General features: G+C 34.8%; 2 long non-coding RNA genes and 1 pseudogene across 2 annotated transcripts in view; 2 read left to right on the forward strand and 1 right to left on the reverse strand.

Moving 5' to 3' along the window:
- LOC117118728 overlaps positions 1 to 3,370 on the forward strand; it is a 9,425-nt gene extending 6,055 nt beyond the window's left edge. Inside the window, exons 3-4 of the long non-coding RNA XR_004447086.1 lie at positions 1,398 to 1,481; positions 2,609 to 3,370. This is a non-coding gene — a long non-coding RNA (uncharacterized LOC117118728). The remainder of the gene's footprint in view (positions 1 to 1,397; positions 1,482 to 2,608) is intronic.
- On the reverse strand, positions 2,982 to 11,471 carry LOC117118729. Its single transcript, XR_004447087.1, has 3 exons — positions 11,316 to 11,471; positions 5,691 to 5,758; positions 2,982 to 4,642 (listed from the first exon to the last, which is right to left on the reverse strand). It is a non-coding gene; the product is annotated as an uncharacterized LOC117118729 (long non-coding RNA).
- Positions 11,472 to 15,766: 4,295 nt separating this feature from the next.
- Positions 15,767 to 18,010, forward strand: LOC117118722 (annotated as a pseudogene).
- The last annotated feature ends 4,902 nt before the right edge of the window (positions 18,011 to 22,912 follow it).

Genomic DNA, 22,912 nt, shown 5'->3' on the forward strand with positions numbered 1-22,912 from the left:
CCTAAGCCTAATAAATTAACATCATTCCTGTCTCTTATACACATCTAGATGTGTATAAGAGACAGCAGTGGATCCTGGCGCACCCCTCCGATTGGGAAGGAAACTGCAATTTGTGTGGGAGAAAAAAATTAAATGTATTTTCTAGATATTAGTATCCATAAAATCGTTTAATTAAAGCCTTTGAAACCCCTAAATTGTCATAATTTTGAAAAGTAATCCATAGAACGAAGCTACTAAAAGGTACACTATTCTACTATGGGTCAATTTTTTTTTCTTTTTCAACAGTGTAACACTTAAAGCGCTCTGATGGCTATATAAATGTCGCATTATTATTATTATTATTATTATTATTATTATTATTAATATTATTATTTTGCTCGGAAAATTTCTAGTTGGTTGGTTAGGTACAACAGTGTTCTCCCAACTGAAAAATTTTTACTTGTAAATTTGTCCATAAAAAATTGCAATGCGCACAATGTGAGGTACGTTACCCATTTTTAGTTGGGTTAAATGACTTGAAGACACAACAACACATATTCATAGTGTAGATATAGACTGGAATGATGTTAATTTATTAAGAGGGCCAGCCTGGACTACCTAAGCCTAATCAATAGTTTTTTTAATTTTACAAACTCAAAATTTTTACTGGTTGGTTGGTTATTTTTACCGGTAAAATTGACGGCTAAGACGGCTTCGGGAGAACACTGTACAACTTTTTTTTTTTAAATCTGGCACACTTTCCCCTTATATGCTACCATATTCCCTCATTTTAACAAAATATTAGCCTATCGTAGTTGATGTTGAAAAACAAAGGGTACATAATAGGGCTGTAAATTTAGGAAGACTCGTAGATTAGACTCGTATTAATATTATTATTTTGCTTGGAAAATTTCTAGTTGGTTGGTTAGGTACAACTTTTTTTTTTTAATCTTGCACACTTTCCCCTTTGCTACCATATTCCCTCATTTTAACAAAATATTAGCCTATCGTAGTTGATGTTGAAAAACAAAGGGTACATAAAATAGGGCTGTAAATTTAGGAAGACTCGTAGACCTATAATAAAAGAGAAAAGGTGGGGCTGTTGTTGAAAAAAATGTGGAAGGACACAATTATGTCAGCCCACCACTGGACTCAACAGATTGAAACTGGCCACCAGCTTAAAAAGGTTAAACACACTTTAAAAAAAATATCATTCCATTTTAATTCAATGATTAAAATATTTAACTCATGATTTAAATTGGTAACCAGCTAAGGTCCTCCGTATAAGACCATTTTAAAATATATTTTGCTTGCAATTCAAACCAACGTATTCGCATAATTCTGCTTCATAAATGTTATTTTGACACTTGTTTATCTATTTAATTTTAATTTATGTTTTTGATTTTATGTTGGTATAGCAGGTAGCTTTACGTGACACCATAAGAAACATCATGTTCTGCTATGTGAGAAAGTGGATAACAACACAAGAATACAAGATGTTGGTAAGTGGAAAGATATTTCATTTTTTTCAAATTAATAATATGTTAGACTTTTATATGGCACTTATTAAAGCCAACGAGCCCCCTTTAAGTGCTTCGCATTATTACCTCCGGTCATTGGATTAAACGCCTATGGAACATAAACTCAAGCTCCCAGGGGGAGTATCCCATTATCAGCATTTTTTGGCATTTAACCCCACCAGGTACCCATAAACTACTCCTGTGTTGAGAGAAGCAATGTAGATAATGTACCTTGCTCAAGGACACAAATTAAACACACAGTGAGGGATTGAAATCCTGATGTCAAGTTCGGGAAACCAAACTGTCCCAACTGCGCCAAACCACTTCTTTCAATTGTGATGTAGGCCTAGTATCGAGTGTTATTTTATAGCCATGGTTAATTTGTGATTTGTATTGTAAAATTATATATTGCTGCATTTTCTTTGATATACATGTAGTGATTTTTATGAGCATTTATATTAATAGTTAAATAATTTAGGTTAGTTAAGTTGTAATATCTTTATTTTTGTGCAGGATTTACTGTGGTAGTGATTGTGTAATTTTCATAATTGAGGTGGATTTAACGCCCCTATTCGAAACTAAAAAGAAAGAAAAATAAATTATCTGTTGCCCAAACTGAGATTATTTCTGGGGTCAAGAAAACAAAAATTTCCTCTTAAGGTGGTTTTGTCTCTGGATTGGCCCCTGATAATAATAATGTAATAATTTGACTTATGAAATCTTCAGCAACAGTAAAATGTATTTTTTTTTGCTTTTGTTACAAATGAATATATATTTGTACAATATTTCATCTTTCATCAGGCATTTACAATCTCATATCTGAGTTTGCTATATTACAATGTGTAAATCCCCATTCTGGAAAGTTCACTGTGAACTATCCAAGAAAGGTCTGTACATTAAACCAGCATTGCTTTGGGATATATTATAGTCAGGTTTTATCAAACTGGTGTTGGTGTTAAATTTATATAAAGTTATTAAATGTAGTATTTTTCTCAATAAATAAAAACATGTCATTTAGCAATTATTTAAAAAGTTAAAAAAATAAGAAAAGTCCAAATATTTGTTGGTTAAATCTAATATTCTTTTTTTAAAATGTTTTTTAATTACAGATCTTGCTACAGTGAATTCATTTGCATATACAACCAGACCAGCAGTCCATATTACCAGGCAGAAAATGATGAATATTCATTGAAATCATCTTGAAACTGCAAAACTCAGGAAAACTAGAGAACTGACACCAAGTCCAGAGCAACTTCTGAGAGGCATATATATCTTTCAGCGGGGCCAAGGGTGGTGGGTGGCGCGTAGGTTCCACGCCAGCCGATCGCCTATGATAGGCGATCGCTTCCGCTTGGATAATCCCAACTGTCTTAATGCGCGAAATGCTGCCGAAATTTTCAAAAAAGTTTCGTTATCATTTATTGGATTGTATGTGTTGTTTGAAATACATTACGCTACAAAAGAGTTGTAGTACAATGAAAATGTTGTTGCAATTAGTTTTATTCAAGTCCAGAATTTTAACTAAGTCCAGAATAGGACTCTACCGTTACATTAAGTCCTGAATATTTTACTAAGTCCAGAATTTTAACTAAGTCCAGAATAGGACTCTACCATTTACACGAAGTCCAGAATATTAACTATGTCCAGTATAGGACTCTACCATTTACATAAGTCCTGAATATTTACTAAGTCCAGAATGTGTCCTGAATATTTACTAAGTCCAGAATAGGACTCTACCGTTACATTAAAAGTCCTGAATATTTACTAAGTCCAGAATTTTAACTAAGTCCAGAATAGGACTCTACCATTTACATTTAGTCCTGAATTATAAATTAGTCCAGAATAGGACTCAACAATTTACATTAATTTAACTAAGTCCAGAATAGGACTCAACCATTTACACTAAAGTCCAGAATTTTAACTAAGTCCAGAATAGGACTCTACCGTTACATTAAGTCCTGAATTATAAATTAGTCCAGAATAGGACTCAACAATTTACATTAATTTAACTAAGTCCAGAATAGGACTCAACCATTTACACTAAGTCCAGAATATTTAATAAGTCCAGAATAGGACTCTACCATTTACATTAAGTCCTGAATTTTAAATTAGTCCAGAATAGGACTCAACAATTTACATTAATTTAACTAAGTCCAGAATAGGACTCAACCATTTACTGTATATGTACACTATTAAAGTCCAGAATAGGACTCAACCATTTACACTAAGTCCTGAATTTTAAATTATTCCAGAATAGGACTCAACCATTTACATTAAGTCCTGAATTTTATATTATTCCAGAATAGAACTCAACCATTTACACGTACACTAAGTCCAAAATTGGACCAATATTTTACACTAAGTCCAAGATAGGACCAGTTATTTACACTAATTCCAGAATTTTAACTGAAAGTTCAGAATTGGACCAACATCTTAACTAAGTCCAGAATAGGACCAATAATTTACACTACTCTACAGACCAGAATTGGACCAACATTTTAACTAAAATTCAGAATTTTATCTATAAGTCATTTTAAGTCCAGAAGAAGCAACCTTTTAAATTAAGTTCAGAATTGGACCAACATTCTTTTTAACTAGGTCCAGAATCAGACAAAAACTTCAGTACTTTAAAAAGGTCAACACTTCTTTACTTAATACATCACAAACTTCACTTGGCAAATAGTACTTCAATTCATAATCATTCATTCTATGAATGCACAACAAATGTCTGTTGTGGTTTTAGACTTTCCACAATTTATCTGCTTCATCTCTATTCATCAGAGTTCACTAAGCTTCAAGTACCAGTATTACTGTACACTACATAATTCAAATAAATTAGTCTGTTTCTCAAAGTTCATTTCTTCATTTCTATAGTTAAAATTTGACTTCCACGCTTTCTCTCAGTGTGATGTTGCTATAGCTTCAGTTACCAGGGTTCAAACTAATCAGTAATGATTTCCCACAATGTATTTCTTTGCTCAACCTTCTATACAGCTTAGGTTTGCCCCAGTTTATCAACTTTAGTTATCCAATCTTCCAACAAATCTGACTGGACATCCAATTGTTTATCTGCTTCATGCAATAACAAACTCTTACTGAATGCTTGTCTTCGAAAATCCACAATAAACATGTGCCTGTGTTTCCTGGAAAATATAGAGAACAAGAATTATATGATAGTGCAATTACACAATTATATAACTGCGAAGTATTACAATAATATCATCTACTTAAATAAGATTACAGCAGTCATTTACAAGATACATAATATACAGACTTAACAAATTTAACTTTTGAATATGCAAGTAGAATTTTAATTGCTTATAAGTTTTTCCGAAATATTGAATATTTAAAAATAAGTAATAATTTTACAAATTACAATAAAAAATATTCAATTTATTTACAAACAAGTGCTGTGTAAATAGGGGAAATATGAGTAAATGTAAATTTGAAGAAGTTCTGTAGTGTTGCATTGCATAATGTGCTAAGTTCCAGTACAGTAAGGTGATTTTAAGGATCTTTAACTACTTGACTGTGATTTTTAGGGGTGAGTGCAACTTGAGAGGGGGTGGGGGAGATCGGGTAGGGGATGCATGACTTTTTTGGAGGGGTGTGCTCACCCCCTAGATATGCAATCTGCGTGATGGTACCAAAATCTGCCCAAAGCGAGTCTCTAGGCTGGTGGACAAAGGCCGCCAAGAAAGCTATGGATATTTGACGATCTTTGGTGAATTTTATTAGTTATTCTTGTACAGTAGGCATCAAGCTACTTCCATGATCACAATCAATTAACTAGTTTTTAATTATTATTTAATGGATTTAAAGAAGCAAATCAATTTTATAAAACAAAATTTTTTAAAGAAATCTAATCTAATCTGGTCATTAATGCCTTTCTTAATACATACTGTATACGAAGCACTGCAATAAGCTTTCCAACATTTTATACCAGACTAATTTAATATAAATGAAATAGTAACAAATTAATAAAATTTTCACCAATATCTTAAAAATGTTAATATTATTATAAAATTTAATTAATTAGAAAATTTATGATTAGATGATCATAGTAAGAAATTTATTCTGTTTTTCTCTCTTATTATAGAATTAATTTTAAACCTGGTACTTTAATCGAAGTACTGTATTAACAAGTAATGTTCACTTTCTTAGAATTACAGTAGAAAATCATTTCCTTACCTGTTGCATGCAAGGTGCATAGTGGTGGTGTACTCATGGCTTGACGATCACACAATCTTTTTCATATTCTGAAATATTGAATATTTAGAAATAAGTAATAACTTTACAAATTACAATAAAAAATATTCCATTTATTTCAAACAAGTGCCGTGTAATACGGGAAATATGAGTAAATGAAAATTTGAAGAAGCTCAGTAGTGTTGCATTGTACAATAGGCTATTAGTTCCAGTACATAAGGCTAAAGACGAAGACTATATATATCGAGCATAATGAGGTGCAGGATAATTGATAGAGGGTTGGCTTTTCTATATCTACAGTACAGTATAGGGGGATGCGCATCTACAGTATCTATTACGTTTGTCCGCCATTGATAGGCTTTGCTACTGCGCCCTCAACAAAGTTTTTCCATACAGTAGTTCCCTGTTATTTACAAGGTTTTGAAGGTCTGTTGATCCAATTATTTCCAGTGGTAGCACGGCTACCGGGGGAAATTTCCTCCCCCCACCCACCCAATTAAAAAAAGAAAAACCACAACTTATCAGGGAGAAAAAACATTGTGTATTCTCTATGTATAGTAAATTGATAAATAAGCCTCTAAAACCCCTAAATTGTAATTTTTTCAGCAGCTCCACTTTTGAAACATTATAATCAACACCTGACCATGCCCATTTTGTTCTCGATGGAGACCTTCACCCCCACCCCCAAATCATACTTTTCCCTTCACATGCATCCCCCTCCCCACAGATTTCAGATGCTGGCACTGCCACTGTCAGTACTGTCGTTACTGATAGAGAAAAGCAAAAATAAGTACAATCAATGCAGACGTACTGTAGGATGAGTGACTGAGAGCGAAAACGAATAGCGTACAAGCTAACAGAAAAAGAATAGCAGGTGTGAACATAATCAAATCAAAAAACAATACAGTAGCAATCGAATGAGTCATGTAAACTAACAGACAGAAACTAACATGCAGAAATAAATATAAATATGAGAATATGGATATATAATGCAATGAACATAAATTAATATAAAGAAACATTAATGCCGGCAGGATGTAACGTGCCTTAAATTTATATATGATTTTCTGCTCTAATTCTTTCCTAGAGATATCAGATCCTTTTACATAAAACAACACCAGTAATTTGTATATCGTCACTGTTTATGGTTATGAGAAAAATGAGAAGCAACTGGTAAACCAGGCATTCGTAAGCATATTATAGATCTAAGGTGTTTCATAAAACGATCAGCAATACGACCTTTTGTCTCTCCTGTATATATCAAGTTACAAATTATGCCATAAATGACATTAGTAGAAATACAACTAAAAGAGTCTGTAATGACAAGTTCATCAAGTGATATAATGTGTTTACATGTCTTATACACCTCGATCGAAGACAAGAAGCAGTCAAACCTTTTGGCCTTTCAGAGGGTGATTGAAGCGAGGTGTGCACAGGTTGGTCGCGAACACTGGCATCACGGCAATAGGCACATTGGAGGAAGCTGCAATATCTCTCTAGTGGATGGATCTATCTGGATTATGTTGTAATTTTTCTTGATGATTCTTGCAACTTTGGTAGTGGTTGGGTGAAATGTCATAATAAGTGGAACTCTGTCAGTAGATGAAGCAGCAGTTGGTTTCAGAGCGTCGTTTCGTGCCAGTAATATGATGAAGAGCTTGATTAGTGACAGATGTACAGTAGGCTAGGCTATCCCCTTTGATTAAAAAATGACATCATCTTGGCAGCTTGATTAGAGAAGTCATGGTCATCACTGCAAATTCTTTGTAGTCGCAGTAGTTGTGAATACGGAATACCTTGTTTACATGAGCTGGGATGAGATGAATTATACGAAGGTATGTGCATCTGTTGGTTTATAGCAGATGGTAGTTGACATACTATTATCAGATATAGATAGTTCCATGTCCAGGAATGCAACTTTGGTGGTAGAAAAGTGAACTTTAATAACCCTTTCACTGCTGGGCCTTTTTTAGGAAGGTTATTTTTAAATAAATGCCAAAAAAAGACTAAAAGAGGTTATTGTGAAATTGTGTGTTGGGGTGGGAAAAAGGTTGGCCTATTGGAAAAAATAGAAATTGGAATTTTTAATTAGGTGGCATTGTGACCTTGGGGTGGCCATATTTTCATAAATCTGTCAAAAAAAAGACAGAAATTCTTATGGGATGCTTTTTTTTTTCACTGGATAATGGTGATGATACATAAAATGAATTTAAAAAAAATCAATAGTTTGAATTATTTTCATCATTCTATTCTAAAACAGACAAAAATCCATGTTTGTTGGCAGAATCGTGAAAAAAAAATTCCCACAAATCGCTGCAAGATGAGTTTTTCGCAACAATTAGTCATTACTCCATATAATTCAGTAGAAATAATTCAGTAGAAATCACCAGTTCGCGATTTTTTTTTCCGTACGAAACATTTGCATGAAACTCCACTGACTCAACTCGAAAATCGCAATTCTGGAGGTCAAAAGGTCATCAACCAAAGATAAACGTCTACAAAACTTCTGAGATACAGGATTGCTGCTCGCTGTCTGATTTTGAAAAAAAAACACAGGCCATTCTAAAATAATGGGTCGTTTAAAAAAATATGTATTACTTGATTTTGCTGCACGAATAATAAAAAGTGTTAGGCCCAATTTGAGTTACATACTGTGCACATTTTAATTTTTTAGTTGGCCGCGGTTTTGGATAATTGCTTATTAATCTGTCATGACGAATTCGAGTCAACTCGGCCCAATTCAACTCAGCCCCAGGTCAACTCGGCCCTAATTTACTGCGTACGGTATTTATTGAATATTTACCAAGAGGAATGCAAAGCCAAAATTAAAGTGTTCTTAAATCGTTGCCTTTGTTATTTCGTTTCATTTACATGCACTTACAATAATTAAAACTGCATTAATAAAAATAATATTAAAATGATATTAATAAAAATTATACAAAGATATATAAAATAGCTAATAATATATTAACAATATAGACTTGGGGCCATGTTGACTTGGGGTTGGTTGACATGGGGCCGAGTTGACCTGGGGTCGAGTTGACATGGGGCCGTATTGACTTTGGGCTGAGATGACTGGGGCCGAGTTGACTTGGGGCCGAGTTGACCTGCTTCCGCCTAGAATTACTAAAAATTAAGGCAGGGAGTTTGGATTATAGGCCTAAGGCTTCTTGATTACAAGGCTTAGGCTAAGTTAATTAATGGCGAAATTATATATGGTTATTTATAATTATTATTATTGTTAATATTATTGTTATTATTTAATATTAATTACATTACAAGGCTTAGGCCAAGTTCATTAATGTGATATATTTAATTTATTATATTAATTATTTTTTCACTCATTGTCCCATTTTAATTTCATGTTTTAAATTTTGTTCAAAATTTCAGTCAATGGCATGCGAAGCGTGACTGTCGTGTCAGGCCTAGGAACCTAGGGGCCTAGTCTGGCGGAAGGTGGGTGGGGGGGGAGAGGGGCTAGCAGGTAGGACCTAACTCAGCTTGGAACTAGGCCGTTCCACTAGGCCCATTATTTAGCCTCTTTTGCTCTAGCCTTTGATAGATGTACCTATTTATCACTGGTACTACTATAGAAGGGGATACTAGCTGTTGTTGTAGTACATTTGATAACAAACATACAAGAAGCTCACAGTTAGTTACAGACGTAGCCTACATCCCATAAATCGGTAAGATTTTATAGGCTTGCCGTAGGTAAATAAAGAACAGTACAGTAAAGGTAATAGAATACTCGAGCGTCACGACATTGCGAAGTGCCTGCTCTTTTTCGTATATCAAACTCAAGTTGAATCAATCCGAGACGGCCCTAGTGGAGTTTCATGCAAATGTTTCGTACTGAAAAAAAAATCGCCTCCAGTTCATAGAAACAACTATAGAGGGCACCTGCAGTTCAGGAACAATTTTAAAATAAATTATTTTCACGCAGCGAAAGGGTTAATTGCCAGATGGTAGTCATTAACATAGGATATAAGGCGAGTGAGTTCGTCGTAGTGACAGGATGCTGTTCCCACGCAGTCGTCAATGTAGAGTTTAAACATATCGAACTTGGTGCCATCATACAATTCAAAGATATGTTGCTCCAACAATCCAACAAACAAGCAAGCGAAACTTGGTCCCATTTTGGTTCCCATAGCGACACTGGATATTTGTTGGTAGTTGGTTACCATTGAATTCAAACGATGTGATTTTCAGAACGAGTTCAGCAAGTCGTATTATGGTGGAGGTAGAGCAGGATACGGTTGTCACGGTCTAGGAAGTGTTGAATAGCAGTGAATCCATCAGCAATAGGTATACAGTACATGTACAGAGAGGTTATATCCATAGTGAAAACGTACTTTTATGGTGACCGGTAAATTCAAATCCCTTGAATGTGCAAATAGCATCGCTGGTATCCTTCGTAGGTAGGAATTCTCTGGACGATAGGAGAGAGCTCGGGGGAGGGGGCTTGACCTGTCCGGTGGGGGGCTTAAGACACCCTGCCACCCCGCTGGTGCCGCCACTGCATGTAAGATGAACATGATTTCAAAAATCTAGTATTTGTATGTCATGTGTTACATATAAGACGACCACCCCCCCCCCCTGTTTTTTTTACCTTACTTTGCAATTTTAAGCCTTGCCGTCTTATACGTGAATATTACAAGAAAGGGTATTAAATATACTATTATTTCGACCTGGCCCTGTTGACATCTATCTTGTTTATGTTTGAGGCTTGATTTAGTGAGGTGGACCTCTTCTAAATCGACACAAATCACGCCCATTTCCTATTCTACAAGGAACAGAATGCATGTTTCCTGTTCAAAAGTGCATTCCAAATATTTAAGAAGGTGATTGAATTTAGCATCATTCGAAAAAGAAAGTAGATAATATATTTACTTTCAAATTCCATGTGAACCCATAGGAAGTTTAAGTGTATTGGACAACAATGCTCGAATTTAGCCCACCTTATGCAATATTCTTGGCTTTTCTTGTGCTTTTCTTGTGCTTAACGGCGTGTGTGGGGGCATGCCAACTCAGATGTGACCAAGTTTTCAATATGCAGACCCTTCTACGTTGAAGGTCATGTTAAACTCCTTTCGACCACCACTCACCCTATTAAAATTCTTATTATAATTACAAAGTGTTTATCTTGCAGGCTAAAACTCGAACTTGCCTATGTTAGGGTTCGAAGGCTGCGCCCTAACTATAATCATTACAAAAATACTTCGTGAAAAATTACTGTACTGTAGGTAGCACTTACTATGCCTATCCCTACTTATTATGTACTCTAAGGCAAGCAAATTACTGCATTACTATCATTTATTACTACTCATGTGATAAATTGAAATAGAAACAAAACAAAATCACAGTATAAATACCACCCTAACAACACTTCAGGATTAGCAAATAATACAACCCGAAGAGATCAGATGATCCATGTGACCCATCCACACATTCCCGTGGGTCGCGAACCATACTGAAGGTGATCTACTACAACAACACTCGACAACCGCCTAGCCAGCCTACCTACCTACCTACCTACGAGGGCCTAGTACCACGCACCTTGTTCGACCTAAACTATTGCCTTAAAAACCGTAACTGTTCTCTACTTACATTCAAACCTGGTGTCTTGAAATATTCCACGTTTATTATTGAACAAAATTATAAATTTCAAAGCGATTTATGAACGTTTTCAAATGTTATAATTGTTGCCTTTCTTGGAATTAAACAACCCACGACAATCCGTATAATTATAAATAAAGATTACATGTGTAAATAGCCAACATGTTACCAAAAAAGCGCTCCCAGGCCCTTAAACCAGTAGTGTCTCATTTCGGTGTTTTGGTAGAGGAACCGAACGGCAATCTTAGTATTGTACGTCCGTGCTAAAAAACAAACAACCAAACAAACAAAAAAGGAAAAAAAAAAACCCTTAAGAATTCAATGAATATCTCATTTTAAGGGATTAAAGAAATCAACTTCTTCCAACTAAAAAGAAATCATTAATTTACATTTGACTACAAAAACTGGCTTATGATATGTTAATGGCCGAGGAAGACAGGAGTGCCATAAATATATGATCAAATAAATGTTATATAATATATATACATATATATATACACATATACGTATACATATATATATATACTTCATCTTACGTATTCAGTTTCATACTGTTACATATGTTTCAGAAAATACACATAATTTTTTTCCCCCGACGAATTGTGCTTTTTCTCCCCGACGGTGTTGGGGGAGCCTTCTCCGACGGGGAGGTGGTCCTGTCCCCCTCCCCGCTGGCGCCATCCCTGCAAAATATGCATAAAGTCTGTTACAAACTATTCGTTCAAGAATCTTAGAGAATTGGAGGCAATATAGATATATGCCTATAATTGTTTAAATCATTTTTATCTCCTGATATGTATATTGGAAAAAGTCTTGCAATTTTAGTTAGCGTGGGAACTACACCAGAGCAGAGAGACAAATTAAATATATGACTGATAAGAGAAGCAGTAGATAGGATAATCATAGAGAAAATAGATATTTTTTTTTCTCTATGGATATTGGATAATACACTTCAGAATTTTACTTGTAATTGCATCAGCACTTTCAGAATTTGAGTATTTCATTTTTAGATAAAATTTTGACAATTTCTTCCATATCAGTAGAAGAAAAAGTGAATTTACATAGTTTCCTTTTAAATAATCATTCAAATTAGCATTACTATTACAATTAATTTTGTCAGCGAGTTTGACACCAATTGCATGGGCGGATCCAGAGATGTCCAAAAGTGGGGGGGGGGGCGAATGTTGGGCCGACGAGACAACACCACCCTAGGGGGTCCGGATGCATGCCCCCTCGAAATGTTTGTGTTCTAGACGCCCGAAAATAACATTTGAGGCGTTCTGGGCTATCCTTTTTTTTCTTTTCCTTTCTTTGTTTTTTGACCTCCCAAAAAGGGGTCCCCCCTAAATCCGCCCCTAAATTGTATTAAAGTGGTTGTTAAATACATCAGCGATATACGGGTGTGTGCACTGTTGTCAGTATCCGGGATAACATTAGTTTTGGTTTTACCAAGTAACTCATTTAGAATAATCCAGTTTCTTCGTGAGTGGTGACGGGAGTCGTATAAACGATCAGAGTAATATTTACGCTTACAAAACCTAACGATGATTGAGCTTACTTCTATATATTTTGATTACCATAACGTAATGGATATCACGATATAGTTATAGCTTATTCTTTTTATTGATAGATCGTAAAATTCCTTTCTTATCTCGTTTAACATTAATTAACGGGATGGAAGAATCAATAAGTTTAACTTATTAATAAATATAGTGTAAGCCTCATCAGCATTTTTATTGAGTGTTCATTAATTAGTCTAATTGATGTATTGCCTTACGTTTGGGTGGGGTTATAGGTATATCAGTGATTATGAAGATAGGAAGATGATCAGAGATGTCAGTAGTGATAATACCTGATTTGAAATCATTGGTTATGATGTCAATAGTAGTGGCGGATGTATTCTCAATAAAATATATGGGCCGCAAGTCTCGAATTGGGTGTCTTGGTTCTTGGTTAGATAATTCCAAAGAGCGCCACCAGCGTCTGGCTAATTGATAATATTCATGTACAGTATTTGTAGGTCGGTCGTTGTATACGGGTTTATGGAACGCCATTAGTGCCAAAATCGATATATTTTAGTTTTTTACTGATTAAGACAAAATTTAGGGACTGGAATCTAGTCGCATGGCAGAATTTGTGGTATCAGTTTACAGAATGCTGATATAAGGAATGTACAAAATTAACAGTTGACAGTATTGGAAATGTTTTTTGGAAAAGTTGACAGAGCATTGGGAAAGTATACCAAGCAGATCTGTCATCATTTTGTCAGTAGTTTTGTCTAATGTTCTGTCCACAATACCTAAATTCATGTGACAGTTTGTGATGTATGCAAAATGTGGGTATGGTGATGTCATATTACACCCAAATATGGGCATACCACACCTTTTTTGTCACAAACTTTAATAGTGTTGACAGATAAATGATGAGCTTTTAATGGACACTATGGTTCATCTTCATTATCCGCCGTCGTTTCCGTTGTCGTCATCAACATGACCATGATGATGATCATCATCATTATCCCTATATCATCATCATCATCATTATTTATTGATGTAACTTTCAATGTTATCCAATTATCTAAAAGGCCTACTGGTGTTGTATTAATAATTTTACAAAACAAATGGCAAGAGAACTTTAGCACTGTAATAAAATCATCTATAACTCATTTGACTTTTGGAGAAAATATATATTTCAAAAAGTTATCTCTGATGGAAGTTTATGTTTGCGAATGTACTGTAATGAAATCAAATATTTTAGAAATTGTGTTTTACTTTGCTAAATGAAGAGTACTTCTATAAAAAAAAATAACAATCCAACATTTGAAATTCTGGAGAAACTGAATAAAGAATTGACCAACGAAATGCAATGATATTTGTTTATTAGCTGTAAACACCATCATCATCATAAACTGAGGCTGTGCCAAGTTTACCGATACGTTAAAGATTGCATTGGTTTGCAGCTCGTTTCAAACAGTAGTACATCTTCGGTACTTTCCAATATCACTAATCACAGTCATTTCAGCTTGGAGGATGTCTCCTGTAGGCTCCAGGATGTTACGGGTTATAAAACAGTTCGAACTCGGTCAGGTTTTTCTAGGTACAAACCAAAAAATTTTAAATAATTTTTTAGGTTCTGACCTAAATAGGAGAAGAAAAGAAAAGAAACAAATGGAGAACTAGAGGATATGGACAGTAAAAGAGATGAGAAGACAAAAAATAGATGAGGAAAAAGAACTGGGAGAAAATAAGCGGAAAAGTGATTGAGAATAATTATGAGGAAAAAATGAAAAGCTTTTTGATGCGACTTTGTTCAATTATTCTATGACTATTGAAATTAAAAACAGTTCAATAGTCTCATTCATTGAAGACACGGTTTACTGCACAATCAATATCGATCTATGCTAGGTCACAGATAAACCTGGAAAAACCCATTTCTATTGTCGGAGACATTTTACTTGTACTCTACATTAGGTTGAACTGAGAACTTTAAGGTAAACATCTCATTAATTTATGTTGTTCAGTAGGAAAGGGCCTATTTAAATAACTAAATGATTTAAAGGAAAATTAGAAACAAAAAAACCCACTTATCGTTAATATATTTCTTTAGGCTACGGTACCTTTTAAGAATGTTCCAGTCAGTGGATATTTATTTGTCAGACTGAAAAATCAATTGAAACACCTGGCTATGTGTAGGGCCGTTCTTTTCATCATACATTATTTAAAATTCAAAGGTATGCTCCTGCAGACCATAAAATCAATAAGCATACCATATTATTTTGTAAATTTAAAACAGATTAGGAAGTATTTTTATTTTGAAAATATTCAATAGAATTCCTATAGGATTGGACTCAATCTATAAAGCTGAGAGCCAAAACCAAAATGTTTGGATATATTGTAATAGCGCGAACAAGCGCTCCGTTTGAATAAGTGCCCTGAATAAGTGTCTCTTAAAGATTGCAAACTATATTTTAATAAGCACCCAGGTGCATATTTGCACAAGTATGGTATATGACCAATCCTCAGTTTGTGATTTCTGATTTCCCAGAAGCACATAAAAATGTTCAAGAATCAGAATTTTGAACATTTTTATGTGTTGGCATTTTATAAAAGAAGACACAGTATAGTAAAGAATATTTCTGCAAAACATCAATCACTAAATGTAAATAAAGTATATTAAAATTATTTAAAAAATACAAATCAATAACTATTGATTTTGGAACCTTTGGAATCTGTGTTTTAAGACCTACATGTCTGATATCCAATGAATATTCATTTGTTAATACTCAACCAATTTCCATCAAATTCATACAGAATCCAAAAACACCAAAACCCAATTTTGAATTTTTCCAACAAATTGCTGGTTCTGCCAGAGCTGGTAAGATATAGCTTAAATAAAAATGGCACCAGCCACATCTACCGACAAGCACCAGTGGCCTGGCCCATCATCATCAAAATTAAATGATTATTTTGTATCTTGATTATTACCTGTACAATACTAGCTCATACAAATAATTTGTAATTCACAGGATTTTACTTCAAAATGGCTACAAGTGAGCTGAATCAGTTTCTGGAAAATGTTGATGAGAAGGTCCTAGAGTGTACTATCTGCTTTAAGAGAATTCAAAATCCTAAATTACTCGACTGCCTTCATAGTTTCTGTTTGGCATGTCTTGAAGATTGGGTTAAGGTGAAGGGTAAGCTGACTTGCCCAACATGCTCAAAATCATACCGCCTTCCAGAGGGCGGGCTTCAGAAGCTTCCACCAAATACTTTTATAAATAACTTATTAGAAACTATTGAACAATTGCCAGAAAGAGATCAGACAAAATGTGTTTGTAAAAAAGGGAAGTCTGAATACTACTGCCAGGAATGCAGGCAGTACTTGTGCTCTGCCTGTAGTGATCATCACAGAGACTTCAGGCTCTTTGCAAATCACAAGCTACATTCAGTGGAGAATTTACGATCACGCAATGAAGCTTTTTGTCCCACACAAAAAGCTTCATTACATCGGCCGCAGTGTTTTCTTCACACTAAACCTTTGGAATTTTACTGTACAAGTTGTAAAATTCCCATTTGTGTTAATTGTACAATTATGGACCACAAGGAATGGGAAGGAAAACACAAACCAATCAGCATTTCAGAAGCATTTCAAACATTTAAAGAAAAACATATTGCAAGATTGCCTTAAAGTTGTTATTAAAAATGGTACAAAATTAGGAGAAAGTAAAGATACGTGTTTGAGAGATATTGACAAGCATATACAAGTGATGATAAGGAAAATAGAAGAAAATGGAGGAAAAATTAAAACTGAAGTAAAGACAATCTACAAACAAAAAAGGAAGGTAAATGATGTACAAATTAGTGAATTGAAAGCAACAATATCTGATATTAATACAAAACTGAGTTTTCTTAACCAGTTATTAAAGAGTGATGAAGCAACAGCAATGCAATCAAGTGAAACAATAATTACAGCACTGAAGGATAGAATAAACATATTGCCAAAGACAGATCTGAATGATGATGGAAAAATTAAATTTCATGAGCATCACAATTCTTTATTCCAACAATGCAATATTGGGTATATATCACATTCGCACATGAGGGCAGCAGACTGTTTTACCTTAAAGGGGGAGGAATCTGTGTCACCAGGTCAGGTAATTGCTGTCAAAGTGATCAAAACAGATGAGTGTGAAATACATGCAAACCAACTAAGGGCAATATGGACACAGCCTACAGGAGAAACCAACATCACACAAGTTGAAGTAGATGAGATGGAAGATTATTTTGTGACAGGTAAATGCTCAAGTCCAGGTGTTTGGAAACTTGATGTGAGCACTTATGGTAAACCAATCAAGCAGTCACCACTGATAGTCAAAGTAGAAAAGGAAGGATTAGTATTAAATACCATTCAATTACCAGTAAACAATGATCATGTTAGAGATGTAGTTAAGGGTGAAGATGATTGCTTGCTGGTTTCATGTCGCGAAAATGAAATTCTGAAGTACAAGCAATCAGGGTTATATATTGGTACGGTCACACTACCACAAAGTGTGAAAGTTAACAGAATGTTTAAAATGAAGAATGGCAACATAACATTCAGTGATTTGGGTAATAAATGCATCAGTGTATGCAATATGAATGGTCAGGTGGTCAAATCAATTGGTCAGGGAGTATTATTAAGTCCATCCGATATCCATGTGGATGAGACATCAAATCTTGTGTATGTTGGAGATTACGGATCAGACTATGTCTGCATGTTTGACTTTGATAATGACAAGATTAAACACCAGATAGGGTCAAAAAGCAACCAAGAAAGTAAAATATGTAGGGTTTATGATGTTACTTTTACAAATCAAGGACATCTCCTTATATTGTATTATCAAAATCAAGGACTACAGCTATTTGATAATGAGGGAAGGTTCTTGAAAGTCCTTGTTGAAGCAGGTGATGAAAATGGTAAGGTGATGTATCCACGTGGAGTAGTAGTTGATGAAGATGACAACATCATTATATCAAGTGACCACAAACTGCAGCTATTCAGTAGTGATGGAAATTTCATTAAAAAAATTGATAAACCAGAAGATGGAATCTATTATCCATATGGAGTGTGCATCATTTCACATCATCCAAGGAGAGTTGCAGTAGCAAATAATGGTGGCAAAAGTGTAAATATATTCAATTATTAAATATAGATTTTTTTCAACCTCAAATCTACAATTGTATTTGTTTTCATTGTAAATGTAATAAAAATATTTTGTTTTGGATAATAAAGAAGAAGGTTAATCATATACAGAAGAAACACACAGGCTGTGTAATAATCTGCTGGCTGAATGAAGTGCTTCTGTAATTAATTTTTCTATATTCGCATTTCTTTTACATTCAATCACAAGTTAAAATCTCAAATTATATGAAGGAAATATGGTTTTCTAAAAGCTAAGTGCCATGAGAAGTGTGGAGTTACTGGAGGATGTTTTATAGAGGATTTGTTCTTTGGATCTGGTTATATTTGGAGTGAATTAGTTAGAGTGGAGTTGAATAGCTTAGTGCTTTAATAAGATGCTTAACTCACTAAACAAAATTACAAACAAATAACAAAAAGCAAAACAATTATAAATCCATTTAAATTGCCCAAGGAATTAATGCACAGCACACAAATAACAATGAAAGGATAAATCAAAATAAAAAAATGAAATTTATGGAAATGGTACTATACTACTATCACAATAAAATGATTGATTGATTGCAGAAAAAAAATTTTTTTAAAATGAGGTATCAAGAAATAAGAAGAAAGGCAGTGATTATTAAGATGTGAGAAAATAGATGAGTAACAAAAATGAGGAAGAAATAAGAGAGGAAAGAGGTGGAAAATACATTAAAAATGAAAGCTGGGCATGAACATCAGTAAAACAAATGAAAGGGAAGAAAAAAATAAAGAAAAGTGATAAGATAAAGAGAGAAGAAAAATGGAGAGAAAAAAGATGAAAACAAAAGAAGGACTAGAGGATATGGTCAGTAAAAGAGGTGAAGACAAAAAATAGAAGTGAGGAAGGAGAAAATAAACGAAAAAGCAAAGAAAGTGATTGAGAATATGAGCAAAATATGAAAAGTTTAAATAGAAATCAACCAATAGAAAAACATCCATCTCTCGGATTTTGTTCAAATTTTAGTGATTCAGACCTATGAGAAACGATAAAAAATGAAAAGGTTTTGATCTTGGGCTATTAATTAGCGAGATATGCGCTAAGAAATTTTGAGCTATTTAGCGAAATATTGCATGTTTAACTGACCATATCTCGGTAAGTATAGCACCTATTGAGCTGATTTTGGGGTCTAGGCCCATTGACACCCGCCGGTTGCCACCCCGGCCGGTTGCCACCCTAGGCCCATTGCCACCCTAGGCCCATTGCCACCCGGCCTATTGCCACCTGGCCCGTTGCCACCCGGCCTGTTGCCACTCTAAGCCCATTGCCATCTGGCCTTTTGCCACCCGGCCCGTTGCCACCCACACAGACCTACCAAGTCTCACACCTACGGCGTGAGAATCACGCCTCGGCGTCTCTTCTGACGCTCACCCGCTCAACAATCATTTTCTCACGCCAGTCGTCGATGGGGCCAACAATATAAATAAATAAAAATAAATAAATATATAAAAATCAAACAAAAACACAGGGAGCTATCGCATTAGAAAATTGATAGTCGGAATAATGTAAAGTTACAAGCCAGGTATTTGTAATACCTCATTCCAATGCTGAAGAGGAGCTAATCTTTCAATGGTTCGGAAAAAGAAAACTGCCTTTCGCCCAAATTTACAGTAGATCCCAGGGGAACCTTGTCAAGTATTCTGACCATCAAATTGGCACAGGAGCCTAAAGATGTATTAAAATCTACAAAAAAAGATCACCTGTGCTTATAACAAAGCTCACTCATCAACTTCACAGAAGTAAGGTTAACTCTCTCCCATGGCTTAGCAATTTCATTTATTCCTGAAGATGAAATAATAAATGTCAAAATATTGAATCAAAAAAATGTCCATTTCTTGGAGTTTGTATTACTCTATATAAGAATTCTGCAAGTAACATTGTATTATAGGTATGCACCAAATTGCACAATTTAATATAAAAACCAAAAAAGAAAAATTTTTCTATTGTGGGAGGGGATTTACCCCTCCCACACCGACCCCCACTCCCTAGGTTGCTTCGCTCAATCGATTGTTTGATTTTTCTCACTCCCAGCTAATTGACAAACTTGGCATCTCTGCCCACAATGGTACAGCATAGCATTTTATTCTCAGAAATTTCACTCTCAGAATTTTGCCACAATATGTGGATGAATGGATTGGGCGCTTTGATAAGTTAATTTTAAAATTAAACATAGACAATTCGTTGCCGGGTGGCAAAAGGCCGGGTGGCAAAAGGCCGGGTGGCAACGGGCCAGGGTGGCAACGGGCCGGAACCCCTGATTTTGGTGTCATTTCAAAGCTACTAAGTAGCTCTATAACTGTCTAAATAAATGTTAACTCCTCAAATCAACCATAAAAAAGTTGCTATAGTTTAAAAAGTTTAGAGTTGAATAAAAAAAAATACACATTTTTTTCCTTTCAAAATCATGCTAGAGGTACATTATGGTGTAATGAATTAAGCCTCCCTATAAGCTTGGTGATGGGCGCTCTAACAGTTTCTAACCAATTAGCAATTATGTATGGCATGTCCAATCGAAATTGCACTTTTTGTATATACTCTATTAACACTGTACTTCTGTATAGAAAATACAAATGGCAACCAAAATGCGAATTTTAATATACAGTAGGTATGAGAAAATTAGATCACTTAGAAATTCAAGATTGAAATTACTTGGGAAACAATGGTGGTGCTGGCAAGTGCAGGGGGAATTCCCGCTCCGCCACCCTTTGGACCGGCCTAGACCCCCTTCGGACAGGCCAGAGCCCCTGTTGTCTGACGCCACAACGAGGTCGTCTGATCAACAATAATAACTGGCATATCCAAAATAACAATATTTTGATTGCCAATCAATAGTATTGTGGTCTAAAAGCAAAAATTTTGGCAATACTAAGCCATAAAAACCCTCCCCCTGAACACTACCAGGTATTTTTTATTCCGGGACCCAGACTGAGGCGGCTGTAGTCAACCCCTTGGTTCAGTCCACTTGTCGGCCCCTGGCGGCAAATTTCTTAAGCTTGTGAAGATTGAAAAGAAAATAACTAGACGCTTTTGTAGACGCTGCTTTTGCCCATCCACTGGTACAGTCACATTACCCCGGGGTAACCCCCAACTCGTTTCACCAGTACAGAGTCCATCAGAGTTCACATATGCCAGTTGTGTTCACTGGGCCTACTGTGGTGTCCTTATCGGAAAAGACTTCTTCCACCACCAAAATTATGTCGAGTGTGCCACTTGAAACTCTAGGTTGTGGGGAGCCAACGTGTGGTCTAAACCAAGGGGTTCACTAATTTAATTAAAATTGAATTAAAAAATGTTCACTGAGAAGGTTTTTATGGATTAGTATAGCCCAAATTGTGCTTTCAGACCACAATACTAGGGAGAGGCAATCAAAATATCGTTATTTGGGAGGAAGGGAAAGATCCTCCCAGCCCCCACCAGTGCCACCACTATTTCCCAAGGAATTTAATTTATAATTGCTCATTGGTCAGGAACTGTTAGAGCGCCCATCACCAAACTTATAGGGATTAAGCTCTTTTACATCATAATGTACCTCTAGCATGATTTTGAAGAAAGAGAAAAGATATTAATTTTTTTATACAACTTTGAACTTTTCATTCTACTGTATAGCAACTTGTTTATGGTTGATTTAGGAGTTAACATTTATATTCAGAATGTTATTTATAGAGCTAGTCAATAGCTTTAAAATGACACCCGGCCAAAATCAGCTCAATAGGTGCTATACTTATCGAGATATGGTCAGTTAAATGTACAAGGTATCGCTAACCTAACTAATTAAGAGCCCATGATCAAACATTTTTCATTTCTGATCGCTGCTCATAGGTCCCAACCACATACAGTACTATTTTGAACAGAATCAGAGAGATTGATGTTTTTATGGTAGATTTGACATGGAATTTTGTTTTGACTAATTTAAATTTAAAACAGTTCAATAAATTCATTCAAACAATTCATGGTCTATTGCACAAATAATGATCTTCTGTATGCTAGGTCACTTGAATAGAAGATACACCAGGAAAAACGTATTTCTATTGTCGGAATCATTTTACATGTACTGTACATCAGGTTGAACAGAGAACTTTAAGGTAAATATCTCATTTATTTATGTTGTTTAGTATGAAATTGAAAAAGCCAATGAATAAATTATTATAAGAAAAAAAATGAAGAAAACCCACTTAAATTATTACTGTATTATTTGATTTTGAGTAGGCTCCAATTACGAATGTTTCAGAGTCTGTGGAAATGAATTTCTCAGACTAAACAATCTATTTTGATACACTTTGCTATGTATTAGGACCATTCTTAATATTATATTTTATTAAAATTCAAAGGTATGCAAACTCATGTATATCACATATTCTCTGAGTTAAAGGAGAAAGTTTGCTGTTTTAATATAATTTGATAACTAATTTGTGATTTAGAAATAGACACTGAACATCAGAGAATGAAGACAAAAAAATATATGCATAATGACTGTACAGTTTAGCCCACCACCTGAGATTTATATATTAGGCTTGCTAGGCTAGAAGTTTGTGAACCGACAAAAATGGACGAAAAATAGGTATGCTGTTCCTTGGAAAAAGGCCTATCTTTATTAGATGAGTATGATGCAGACTCACAACCTTACAACAGAACTTTTATAAGTTTAGGAACCTGTAGCATCTTTCAAAGAAGTGTTCATGCATGTGTGCATCACACAGGACATTTCCTTTGATGTTCAATTTAACCCTACATTTGATTCTGGGTTGCACTATATGGTCTAGTTGGAATTATGATGCATAAATAGACCAATCATCATTAAAATTAAATTATTATTTTGTATCTTCATTCATTACCCTGAACAATACTAGCTCATACAAATAATTTATAATTCACAGAATCTTATTTCAAA

Source organism: Anneissia japonica, unplaced genomic scaffold, assembly GCF_011630105.1.
Source record: "Anneissia japonica isolate Jap-2015-1 unplaced genomic scaffold, ASM1163010v1 scaffold1951_len603592_cov169, whole genome shotgun sequence".
Lineage (NCBI taxonomy): Eukaryota > Metazoa > Echinodermata > Crinoidea > Comatulida > Comatulidae > Anneissia > Anneissia japonica.